Below are 12,988 nucleotides of genomic sequence, written 5' to 3'. Positions count from 1 at the left end.
CCAGAATGCATTCTGAGTGCTACGTATCTTGAATCCTCGGCAGTGGGACATGGATGAAACTTTTAAGGTAGTTCAAGTTTTTAGGACATGTTTTATTCTTGTTCTTTGCTCTGATCCCCAGAAGAAACATCGAAGGCTTTTGCTTTGGAATATCTTGTTTTTTTGGAACTGGTAGAAACCTGATCAGTGAAATATAAATTTCACAAATGAAGCATCATCATAACGTTGTATACTGCAGGTATATGAAATTTAATGGTAGCTCTTTGCGGATCTAGCAGCAGTAATAATAATGGTGTAAAAGTGAAATCCGTTACCCTAGCGGTCCCTTATGATGGTGTTATATCATTGGGAGGGAGTAAATCAGGAAACCAAAGTTAATCATTACATGGGAGAGTAATTCCTCGGTCTGGATAGGATTTGACTCTTTCTCAATTTTGTAAACCTGTCATATGATAACTAACTCAACTATGGCCTGAGGACGAAAAAAAAATGATTAACCAAGTCAGGTAACGTTGAATCTGGGACGACCGATCTAGCACTACGGAAGTTTTTCATCGACCGCAAGGGTAAATCTGGGAAGTGCCCATGGAGGCCCATCCCGACAGTCAGTATTCTTAGGTCTGCTACCTATTACCTATGAAGGAGAAAAATTCTCTAAAATATACCACAACTGAGTCTCGAACTTTAGATCCCTGATCTATCACTAGAGAATCTAACCATGACACCCTTGTTGGATATAAGTGATTTGAATGGAGAAGAGGTGGAAGAAGAAAAATACTCCATTGTGAATAGGACTTTAATTCTACATTGAAAGTTTCGAGGCATATTGGTTGGTTTATATTAATTCATATGCATTGATGATGTGAACAAATATATGGGAAGAGACTCTCTCTCATGCGTGGATATGCAGGGGGTGCAAGTCCAAGGCCCGGATTGCAGTGAACCATGTTGACTCATGTGCGAGCACGATCGGCACGCGCCAAATGCCGGACCGGTCAGGGTAAAATTTACCCAAGTGGAACAACCAATATTTTGACACGTAATCCTTTTTGCTACTTATGTAACGTATGCATTAAAGTAAGATTATACAGAACCAAAACGATCGAGTGAAACACTAGCGTTTCACAGCTCAACGAGTAATGATCATTAATTGATCATTAACATTGTCGTTGATCTGAACTCCTATATAAGGAGGTTGTGACCATAGGTAAAAAGAGACATAAAGAAAAGCAGCAGAAGCTCTCCACCTACATTCCCTCTTTCTTTGTAATGCAAACTCCTGCTCGGCGGAGTGTCCGTGATAGTAATCCGGTACCACTCAATTCATCGTGACCACCAGTGCTTGGTGTGCACAACGGTTAATCATTGTATCTTGAGAAATAGACGACTCGAGAAAACCTCGAAGCACAGCCAGAGGTGGGACGAATCTATTTCAAGGAAACTGCGACTCTCGTGGGCCTTGGTCCATTCGTCGTTCGGATTCTTCAGCCGCTTAGTTTCTCTGCTCACTCGACCGCCCGACTCGTCTGCTCGGACGCTCGGTTTCTCCACCCGACCGACTACTTGGTTGCTTCACTCGGCCTCACTACCCGGCTGGTCACACGCTCGCTCGACCTCTACGTCCGCTCGACCGCTACATTCGCTCGGCCACTCGCCCGGTCGACCTCTCCGCCTATCCGGTCGGTCTCTCCGTCCGTTCAGTCGGCCTCTTCGCTCGCCTAGTCGACCTCTCTGTCCACCCGGTCGGCCAGTCGGCCTTTCTGCCCGCTCGATCGCACTGCTCGGTCGGCCTCTCTGATCGGACGACTGCTTTGCCTGATCGGATTCTGTGCTCTATCTACAACTCGAACGCACTACTCACTCGACCACTGGCTCCACTCTCGCTCGATCGTACTGTTCGGTCAACCGCTCAGCTTGCTCAGTCACTCCGCTGCTCTGCCCTACCGACCACTTGGTTGCTTGGTAGCTCAATCCGATCAGTCGCTCTACCCGCTCGGCTGATCTTCCTGCACGATCTTCTTGCTCAGTCGACCTACCCACCCGGCCTCTCAGCCCACTCTACCGCCACTGTGTAGACTGCCTTTAGCACTTGGCATAAATCAACCCCCGCTAGCAGCCTGAGATATTTGCTCAAGTCATCTTGACAGATAAGTGAATTTATTTCAGTGTAATTTAAATTTAGCTAATACCTCGTAAATCTCCAACAATAGATTGTATTTCCAACAATCTTGAAACAGATTCAATTCTATTGAGATGGTCACAAAACAGAATGTTGAGGTGCAACAGACTCAACACATAAAGGCCCCCTCCACCCCAATTAAAACTATGTCATTCAATCATGGGGAAAAACCCAAGAAATTCAGTGGACTAAATTTCAAGAGGTGGCAGCAGAAGATACTCTTTTACTTGACCACGCTCAATCTGGTTCAGTTCTTGACCAAGGACCCTCCCAAGCGTGCCGAGGATGCTGATGCACATGACATCAGTGCAGTGGAGATATACACTCATTCTGAGTTCCTTTGCTGAAACTACATCCTTAACCACCTTGCCGACTCGCTATATGCTGTGTATAACATGAAGAGAACGACTAAGGAGCTGTGAGAGTTCCTGGACAAGAAGTACAAGACGGAGGATGCAGGGGCCAAAAAGTTCATCGTGGGCCGATTCTTGGATTACAAGATGATTGACTCCAAGATGCTGATCAGCCAAGTCTAGGAGCTTCAGGTGATTTTGCACGAGATCCACACAGAAGGGATGATTCTGAGTGAAATCTTCCAGGTGGCTGATATCATTGAGAAGTTGTCCCCCGGCTGGAAGGATTTCAAGAATTACCTGAAGCACAAGCGGAAGGAGATGAATGTGGAGGAACTCATTGTTATACTTCACATCGAAGACGACAACAAGAGTTCAGAGAGAAAGTTGTTCACTCAGGCTTCTATGAAAGCCAACGTGGTCTAGCACGACCAAAGTTCGAAATGGAAGAACCCTAAGTCTTCCAAGACGGGACCCAGAGGAGGCATCAACAAAATAAAGTTCTCCGGAAAGTGCTTCAACTGTGACCGAGCCGTTCACAAATCTTCGTAGTGCAGAAAACCGAAGAAGAAGCAGGAAGCCAACCTGAATGAGGGACCAGAAATAGACGACCTCTGTGTTGTGGTCTCTGAGTTGAACCTGGTGGGTTCAAACCCACGGTAATGGTGGATCGATACTGGAGCCACCAGACATGTCTACTGCAATAAGTAGCTGCTCCACAATTTTGAAGAAGTCAATGGAGACAAGCTGTTCATAGGGAACTCAACAACCTTGGACATCATGGGCCAAGAAAAAGCGGTGCTGAAGATGACCTCGGGTAAGGACCTTACTCTGAACAATGTGTTGTATGTTCCAGAAAATCGAAAGAATCTAATATACGGATCACTGTTAAGCAAGCATGACTTTCACATTGTCTTTGAGTTAGACAGAGTTGTACTATCTAAGAATAGAATGTTCGTAAGAAGAGGCTATATATTTGATGGGCTGTTCAAGCTCAATGTAATGGCCATTAGGTCTAAAATAAATAAATATGAAAGCTCTTCTACTTATATGTTTGAGTCTTCCTGTTTGTAGCATGGTAGATTAGGACATGTTAACTATGATGTATTACGCAGATTAATAAGCATTCCACCTTGACCCAAAACACAAGTGTGAAATTTGTGTTAAAGTAAAAATGACAAGGTCATCCTTTCAACATATTGAAAGAAGCAACGAACCACTCGGGCTAATTCACACCGACGTGTACAACCTCAAAGTTACACCAACATGTGGTGGGAATAAATACTTCATCACTTTTGTAAATGATAATACAAAATACTGTTATGTGTATTGATCATATCCAAAAGTCAATGAGATGGAAAGCTGGGGATGTGGCGCTCCCGTTGACCGCTTGTAGACTCCTCTCCGCCCTGCAACACAGATGATGTCATTACCGAGCCAGGGAAGGGGCCCCCGGTGTTGGCCCTCCGACGCTCAAGTCAGTCACCGACGATGATGTAGAAGGCGGAGCAACAACAAGAATGAACAGTAACACGAGTAGTGTCTATTGCATACCTCTGCCGACACTTGGACTTTCCTTTATATGGAGCTCCTGTAGCGCGCGCATGCTCTCCAAGGCGAGTACGCTTCCCCAAGTTTCTCCTGGAAAGACTTGTCAATAAAGTGTCCCTGACATAATACCTTAACAAGCTGAGCATATCTTTGATGTGATAGTAGAAGCTTCGACCGTATGATCTTCTAGTTGGTCATGCCTGATGTCAGCGACACTAACTTCCAAAAGGATGTCGAGGGATAACACAGCGAGGTAGTTGCTAGGCTGAGCGGGATAGCCGCTCGACTGGGACTTCACTGTTCATGTGTACTACCCGCTCGGCCGGAACTTCGTTTCATGTGTTACGTCTGCTAGGCTGGAATTTTACTGTGCTTACGACATATTCGCTCGGCCGAAGCTCCACTATGCTAATGCTAAGTCCTGTTGTCTGGCTGAGCGGGATAGTTGCTCGGCCCGGCTTCTGCATATCGTTTCCTCCTATCTGGCATCCAAAACTCTTTTGAGCATCGGTCATTTAACACCTCCCAGTTTCAAAGGCGGGATCGTACCGGAACCTTCTCCCTCGGTCGAGGCATGATCGCCCGACCGGTCGATGATATCTGAGCGTTGACCTGCTCGCCCGATCGACCGATGATATCTGAACATTGACCTGTTCGCTCGACCGACCGATGATATCTGAGCATTGACCTACTCGCCCGACCGGTCGATGATATCTGAGCGTTGACCGCCTTGACTTTGACCTCCACCATGACAGCTATCCCCCGCAGGATGGGCCCCTCATCATGTATCTTCTCAAAAGTAAAGATGAAGCTATAGAGAAATTTTCACTCTATAAAAATGAGGTTAAAAACCCGCTTAATAAAAAGATTAAGGTGGTTTGAAGTAACCGAAGCAGTGAATATGTATCACCGTTCGCTGAGTTGTGTGTTGAACATGAGATCATACTCAAAATAACTTCTTATACTTCTCAACAAAATGAAGTTGCTGAGTGGAAAAAATCAAACTCTAAAAGAGATGATAAATGAGCTCTGGACTGCCAGAGTTCATGTGAGGGGAAGCTATGTTAACAGCTAATTACTTTTTACATAAGGTGCCTCGAATGAAAATAGATAAAAGTCCTTATGAGTTATGGAATGGAAGATAATCGTCCTATAAATATTTACGATTGTGGGGGTGTCTTGCCAAAGTGTTGGTGCTTGATCCGAAAAGGATTAAGATAAGACGAAAGACTGTTGATTGTATATTTATTGGATATGTACATAATAGCAGTGTGTGTCAGTTTTTTGTGTATGAGTCACAAATATCGAATATACACAAGAACTCGATAATATAATCGAGAAATACCTCATTTTTCGAGCATGTGTTTCTATATAAGATCCGAGAGAATGCTAACTTCCCAAATGGACATATGAAACACAAGACAACGAAGATAATGATGAACTAGTTGTTGGGGTCATTGGGCCGATTAGAAGGGGGGTTGAATAGTCCTGCACAAAATAAAATAGAAAATACTCTTCTCGGGCTTAAATGAACACTTGCATAAAATAATTAGAATAAACAAAAACAGAGACTCAAGAGATTTATTTGGTTACAACCGGGGAGGTTGTTAATCCAAGAAAGTGAAGCGTACTAAATACTCCTTCAAGCGGAGAAGCCTCTTACAGCAGTGAAAGCACAGAAAGATGAAGCTAAACTAACAAATAGAAGCGTGCAAGTGTTGTAAATGAAATTGCTTGTTATTGTAGCTTCTTGGACCAAGGCTATCTAGACGCCTGGAGGGGGATAAAACTTTATCCCCTTGCAACGGATCGTGGTCAAACACAATCTTGATATAATCGAGTTTTGGGCGCCCAGACTGGTCCGGGCCCTCTGCTCCAGTGCTGCTCGCCTCGGTCCGAGTCTTCCGCTCCGGCTCAGCTCACTTGGGTGATTTAGGCCAACCGAAATAAGACTCACCTGAACCCAATTTCGGCCTTCTCCTCGAGCAGGTTTTCGCTCCGGCTTCTCGTCCCTCGGATGTCTCTCACGTTCTTCTAATCCACTGGTGTACTCTTCTGCGGCATCTCGTCCCTCAGACGCACCAAGTCCGTCGACTCTCTCTCGTGCCGTCCTTTTCGCTAGCCGCGTCTTCCGCTCGACTTCCTATGCTCCTAAGCTCTTGCACACTTAGACACAGGGATCAAAAACAATAGGACCTAACTTAACTTGTTTGATCACATTAAAACAACCTTAGGGTTCCAACAATCTTCCCTTTTTTGATATGAACAACCCAAGTTAAGATAGAGTAAACAAACATAAAGTAAAGTAAAAAATAAATTTTACAATAAAGCGCAAAAAATAGGGAATTTAATTTTAAGTTTAATTTTAAGGTACCTCCCCTAAACTTTATCTTTTTCTTCTCCCCCTTTGATCATTTAAAAAATGGGATTTAATACAAATCTAAGGGTAACTTTTATAAAATTCTGAATTTTCAAAAAAAAAAATTTAAAAATTTCTAAGTAAACTCTGATTTTGAAAATATAATTTTGGAAATATTTTCTAAGTAACAAAAATGAAAAATTTCCTAAAGAAAATTTTCAAGAATTAATTTTTTTATAAATTTTGGTAGAGTAAAATTTTTTTTTTAAAATTCTAAGTAAAATTCATTTTTTAAAAAAAAACTTAAAAGAGAATTTTTTTTAAAAATAATTTCTAAAGAAGTTAAGGAGATTCATAAAAAAAAATTTAGAATTTTAAAAAATTGAATAACTATTCAAAGCATTATCTAATTTTAATTTTAATACTTTATCAGTTAATCAATTAAACTTTTTATTTCAATATTTGACTTCCAGGCTGTAGCGAGACACTAAGCCTTCTTGGTTATTGGATCATCAACCACTTATAGACAAAGCTGCATAAGGAAATTAAACATTTAATTTTCTCGCTGAAAACTTAAAGTCTAAATTAAGTTCAAGTTAGGCAAGACTTGGGAACCTAATATAGCTTCCAGCCAACTGGATTGATTAGATATTTCCTAGGGACATATTTCTTTGAAATATTTCTAATTTGTCATTTGTGATATCTAAAATACCAATTTAGGTTATTGAATTTTCTAAAACTTATGTTATATGAGCATGCATTATTTTTCAAGTTACTTATTTCTTTTTGCAAAATATCATTTTCCAGTTTAATTTTGTCAAATTCTATTTTGATTTTATCAAAATCTTCTAATTGAGAGGCTGTAGTAAGAGTACCTTTTAATTCCGTATTTTCTTTTAATAATTTTTTATTCTCTATTTCTAATTTGCAAGACTCTTTCGACAATATTTTTATAAATTTAAACAATTGATCAGGAGGTAGAGACCGTACCTGACTTATCTTGTCGATTTTTGATACTCCCCTGTAGAGCTACTTTCCTCCATCGTTGCTCCCCCTTCATCGATGCTTTCGATGTTCATTGAGGAATAGTTGATTTCGTCTTCTGGTAGGTACTCGGCAATGCGAGTTGTTTCGATAATTTCCTCGTTTTCAGCTTCTGATGACGACTCGGTGTCCATCGAGGAGTTGGACTCAACTTCAACTGGTTCCTCATAGAGTTTCAAGAACTTTTCCCAAAGTTCTTTTGCACTTTGGTAGTTACCGATTCTGTCGAGATCTTCAGCCGGTAGAACACTTATTAAATGATATTCGACCTTACCGTTTGACATGAAATCGTCGCATTGCTTTTTGGTCCAGAGGTGTTCTTCAATTTCTTCTCTGTTTGTGTCCTTTGAAGCTTTATAACCCTATTTCATTATTAATAAAATATTAAAATCTGTTTTAAGAAATACCTCCATTCGCTGCTTCCAAAAAGCGAATTCCCCCTCGAATGTTGGTGGATATATGTTAGCTCCGGCCATCTCGTTGCTTCAGTCGGCGGTTAGTCCTTCTGAGGTGTCCAGGCTCTGATACCATTTGTTGGGACCGTTGGATCAGCTAGAAGGGGGGCTGAATAGCCCTGCACAAAATAAAACAGAAAATATCCTTCTCAGACTTAAATGAACACTTGCATAAAATAATTAAAATAAACAAAAATAGAGGCTTAAGGGATTTACTTGGTTACAACCGGGGAGGTTGTTAATTCAAGGAAGTGAAGTGTACTAAATACTCCTTTAGGCGGAGAAGCCTCTTACAGCAGTGAAGGCACAGAAAGATGAAGCTAAATTAACAAATAGAAGTGCACAAATGTTATAAATGAAATTGCTTGTTATTGTAGCTTCTTGGACAAAAGCTATATTTATAACCTTGGTCGGGGCACCTGGAAGGGTTCCAGGCGCCTGAAGAGGGATAAAACTTTATCCCCTCTACAACGGATCGCGATCAAACGTGATCTGGATAGAATCAGGTTCTGGGCGCCCGGAATCACTCCAAGCGCGCTCGGAATGGGTTCAGGCGTTCGGACCCTTAAAGTCAACACGGTTGACTTTTTCAGTCCGGGCCCTCTTCTCCAATACTGCTCGCCTCGGTCCAAGCCTTCCGCTCTGGCTCCGCTCACTTGGGTGATTTCGGCCAATCGAAATAAGGCTCACTCGAATCCAATTTCGACCTTCTCCTCGAGCAGGCTTCCGTTATGGCTTATCGTCCCTTGAACGTCGCACACATTCTTCTCGTTCATCGGTGTACTCTTCCGTGGTGCCTCATCCCTCAGACGTACGGAGCCCGTCGGCTCTCTTCTGTATCGTCCTTCTCGCTAGCCACGTCTTCCACTCGACTTCCTGTGCTCCTAAGCTCCTGCACACTTAGACATAGGGATCAAAAACCGCAGGACCTAACTTAACTTGTTTGATCACATTAAAATAACTTTGGGGTTCCAACACTAGTTGAGATTGAGCTTAGATAGAGCAAAAGCGCTCAGGTAGAAAAATCTTACGGATCGGATTTTATCATTTTCATGTTAGAAAGTGAGCCCCGAAGTTACTCAGAAGTAGTAAGCTCTTCTGATGGATCTCAATGGAGAGAGACAATTACATCTGAAATAAAGTCTATCTTGCAAAATCACACTTGGGAACTTGTGGATCTTCCTCCGAAAAGTCAACTACTAGGGTGCAAGTGGATCTTCAAGAAGAAAATAAAATCAGATGACACAATTGATAAGTACAAGGCCAGATTGGTAATCAAAGGATACAGACAATGATAATGCCTTGATTACTTTGATACATATTCTCTGATGTCGAGAATAACTTCCATAAGAGTATTGTTGGCTATAGTTGCTCTATGGAATCTCGAAATACATCAGATGGATGTAAAGACAATCTTTCTAAACGGAGATTTAGAAGAGGAAATCTACATAGAGTAACCTGAGGGGTTTTCTATGCCAGGACAAAAAAACAATGTTTGTAGATTGGTGAAGTTGTTATACGGCTTAAAACAAGCACCAAAGCAGTGACATAAGAAATTTGACAATGTCATAAGGAATGTGGATTCAAAATTAATAAATGTGATAAATGTGTCTACATGAAAGCCACAAAGAATGACTATGTCATCTTATATATATATGTAGATGACATACTTATCATTGGGAGTAATGATAAGATAATCAAATCTACTAAAAATATGTTGAACTCAAAATTTGACATGAAAAACATGAGGCTAGCTGATGTGATTCTAGGAATTAAAATTCTTAGAACTACATAATGACTTGTTCTTAGTTAGTTTTATTACATGGACAAAATTCTTAAGAAATTCACCAAGGGTGATACTGTGTTGGCACGAACGTCGATAGATATGAGTCAACATCTATCGAAAAAGATAGAGTACTCTCGAGTGATTGAAAGTCTGATGTACCTGATGAGTTGTATACGACTAGACTTGGCCTACTTAGTAAGTAAATTGAGTAAATACACGAGTAATCCTAGTGTTGAGTATTGAAAAGGGATAACAAGAGTACTGAGGTACTTAAGGTATGCTTAAGAATATGGACTGCACTATATGAGATATCCTGTTGTGATCAAAGGATACAACGATGCGAGTTGGATATCTGACATAAAAGATTCTAAGTTTACGAGTGGATATGTATTCACTCTTGGAGGTGTAGCCATATCCTGGAAATCTTCTAAGCAAATGGTAATAACCAGATTCATGATGAAATATGAGTTTGTAGCTCTTGACAAATGTGATAAAGAGGCTGAATGACTACGACAATTCTTAGAAGATATTCTGAGATGACTGAAACTTGTGTCGATAATTTGCATACATTGCGATAGTCAATCGGCAATCTGTCGGGCATAGAGTCATCTATATAATGGTAAGTCTAGGCATATACGTCGCAGACATAATATCATTAGACAATTATTCTCAACGGGAGTTATCACTGTTGACTATGTGAAGTCAAAGGATAACCTAACAAATCCACTAATCAAGGGGTTAAACATAGAATTAGTTGTAAACTCATCGCGAGGGATGAGCTTGATGTCGTTGTCAGCAATCAGTACAGAAGACACCCAACATATACTAACTGGAGATCCCAAGAACTAAGTTCAAAGGGATAACTAATCTGCACTGACTAGATACACTGTGAGGGAAAGTCCAATAAAATAGTGACCGGACCAGAGTAAGCCGATGGGTTATTAATGATCAAGAAGAGTAGATGACTACTCTCGAGGGATCACCTATGTGAGAAAGAAGTAGGGTTGCTTCGTACAGAATTGGAGGCACAATTCTTAGAGCTTCTCACAGAACCAAGCGTGTTTATGACCAAGAACAAACACATTCATAAGAACTGAGTTATATCAAGAAGAGTCTTGGGTGAGATATGTAAATGCTTACACAGATGACAGAATAGTTCAAGGACATCGTGTCTATTATCAGCTAGTAATCAAACAGATCAACACAAGGGAAGGTTCAAAGGGTAAAACCTATCTGTCATATACTGAACTCAACTGTTGAATGCTATCAAATACCCTATCTCCATTCATGTGGGGGATTATTAGATATAAGTGATGTGAATAGAGAAGAGGTGGAAGAAGAAAGAGACTCCATTGTGAATGAAACTTTAGTCCCATATTGGAAGTTTCAAGGCATATTGGTTGATTTATATTGATTTACATGCATTGATAATGTGAACAAATGTATTGGAAGAGGCTCTCTCTCACGCGTGAGTACGCAGGGGGTACAAATCCAAGGCCCGAATTGTACTAAATCATGTTGACTCGTGTGCGAGCACAACGCGCACAAAATACTGAACTAGTCGGGGTAAAATTTGCCCGAGTGGAACAACTAACATTTTACCACGTAAACCTTTTTGCTGCTTGTGTAACGGATGCACTAAAGTAAGATTAATGCATAATCAAAATGGTTAAGTGAAACACTGTCGTTTCATAGCTCGATGAGTAATGATCATTTATCGATCATTAACGTTGTCGTTGATCTGAGCTCCTATATAAGGAGGCTGCGATTATAGATAAAGAGGCACACAAAAAAGCAGCAGAAGTTCTCCACCTACGTTCCCTCTTTCTCTGTTGTGTAAACTTCTGCTCAACGAAGTGCCTGTGATAGCAGTCGGGTACCACTCAGTTTATCGTGACCACCAGTACTTAGTATGCGCCACAGTTAACCGTTGTATCCTGAGAAACATACGACCCGAGAAAACTTCAAAGCATAGCCGAAGGTGGGATGAATCTGTTTCAAGAAAACTGCGACTCTTGCAAGCCTCGGTCCATTCGCCCGTTTGGATTCTTCGACCGCTCGATTTCTCTACTCACTCGGTTGCCTGGCTCGCCTGGTCAGACGCTCAGCTTCTCCACCCGATCGGCTACTTGGCTGCTTCACTCGGCCTCACTACCAGGCCAGTCACACGCTCGCTCGGCCTCTACGTCCGTTCGGTCACTTGCCCGATCGGCCTCTCCGTTCATCCGGTCGGTCTCTCTGTCGGCCTGGTCGACCTCTCTATCCGCCCGATCGGCCTCTCTGTCCACCCAGTCGACCTTTCTGCCTGCTCGATCACACTGCTCGGTCGACCTCTCTGATTGGACGGTTACTCTACCCGATCAGACTCTGTACTCTATCTGTGACTTGATCATACTGCTCATTCGATCACTCAGCTCCACACTCACTTAACCGTACTGCTCGATCGGCCGCTCAACTTGCTCGGTCGCTCCGCTGCTCTGTCCTATCGACCACTTGGTTGCTCGATCGCTCGACCCGATCAACCGCTCTAACAGTCCGGCTGATCTTCTTGCACGATCTTTCTGCTTGACCGACCTACCCGCCTGACATCTCAGCCCTCTCCGCCGCCACTGTGCAGACTGCCTTCAGCACTTCGTAGAAACTAGCCCCTGCTAACTGTTAGAGTGTATACTGAAAGCCTAAGCTTTTGTAAACATTTATTTTGAATAAAGAATCACATTTGGTCAAATTATCTACATTTGTTTGTAGTTGTTCAATTAATTTATATTATAGATAACATAGTATGTGGTGTCACATACAGAAGATAATGTTATCAGTACCTTATAAATTATAAACAGTAGCTCACGACCAAAATGAAAAGGAACAAACCATTGGAAGGTCGTAGTGTAATTAGGTATTAGTTTATCTTAACTATATAATTACACTAGTACACTTAGAGTGTATTGAGTAGGACCATCAGAGATCGTTTCTTTTATACTGACTTTATAAAGGAACAATACCTCAGTTATTATGGAAGTGAGTGCTCTTTATCCTAATATAATAACAAGCACATATATTTGATATTTATTTCTTTAATTTATCAATGGGTGAGATTTAGTTCGATAAATCAATAAGCCTGATAAGTTGGGAAATGATATCACTTATAGTGTGTGTTGTTGATTATAGAAGGAAACTGTGTCCTAGTGATCTAGGTTGATAATGTCCCCAAGAGGAGCTCATAAGGATTGTTATGTTAAACTCTGCAGGTGGACTTAGTCCGAC

The sequence above is a fragment of the Zingiber officinale genome, chromosome 1B (genome assembly GCF_018446385.1).
Source record: "Zingiber officinale cultivar Zhangliang chromosome 1B, Zo_v1.1, whole genome shotgun sequence".
Lineage (NCBI taxonomy): Eukaryota > Viridiplantae > Streptophyta > Magnoliopsida > Zingiberales > Zingiberaceae > Zingiber > Zingiber officinale.
The sequence above is the reverse complement of the archived record's forward strand: the minus strand, read 5'-3'. Positions refer to the sequence as shown.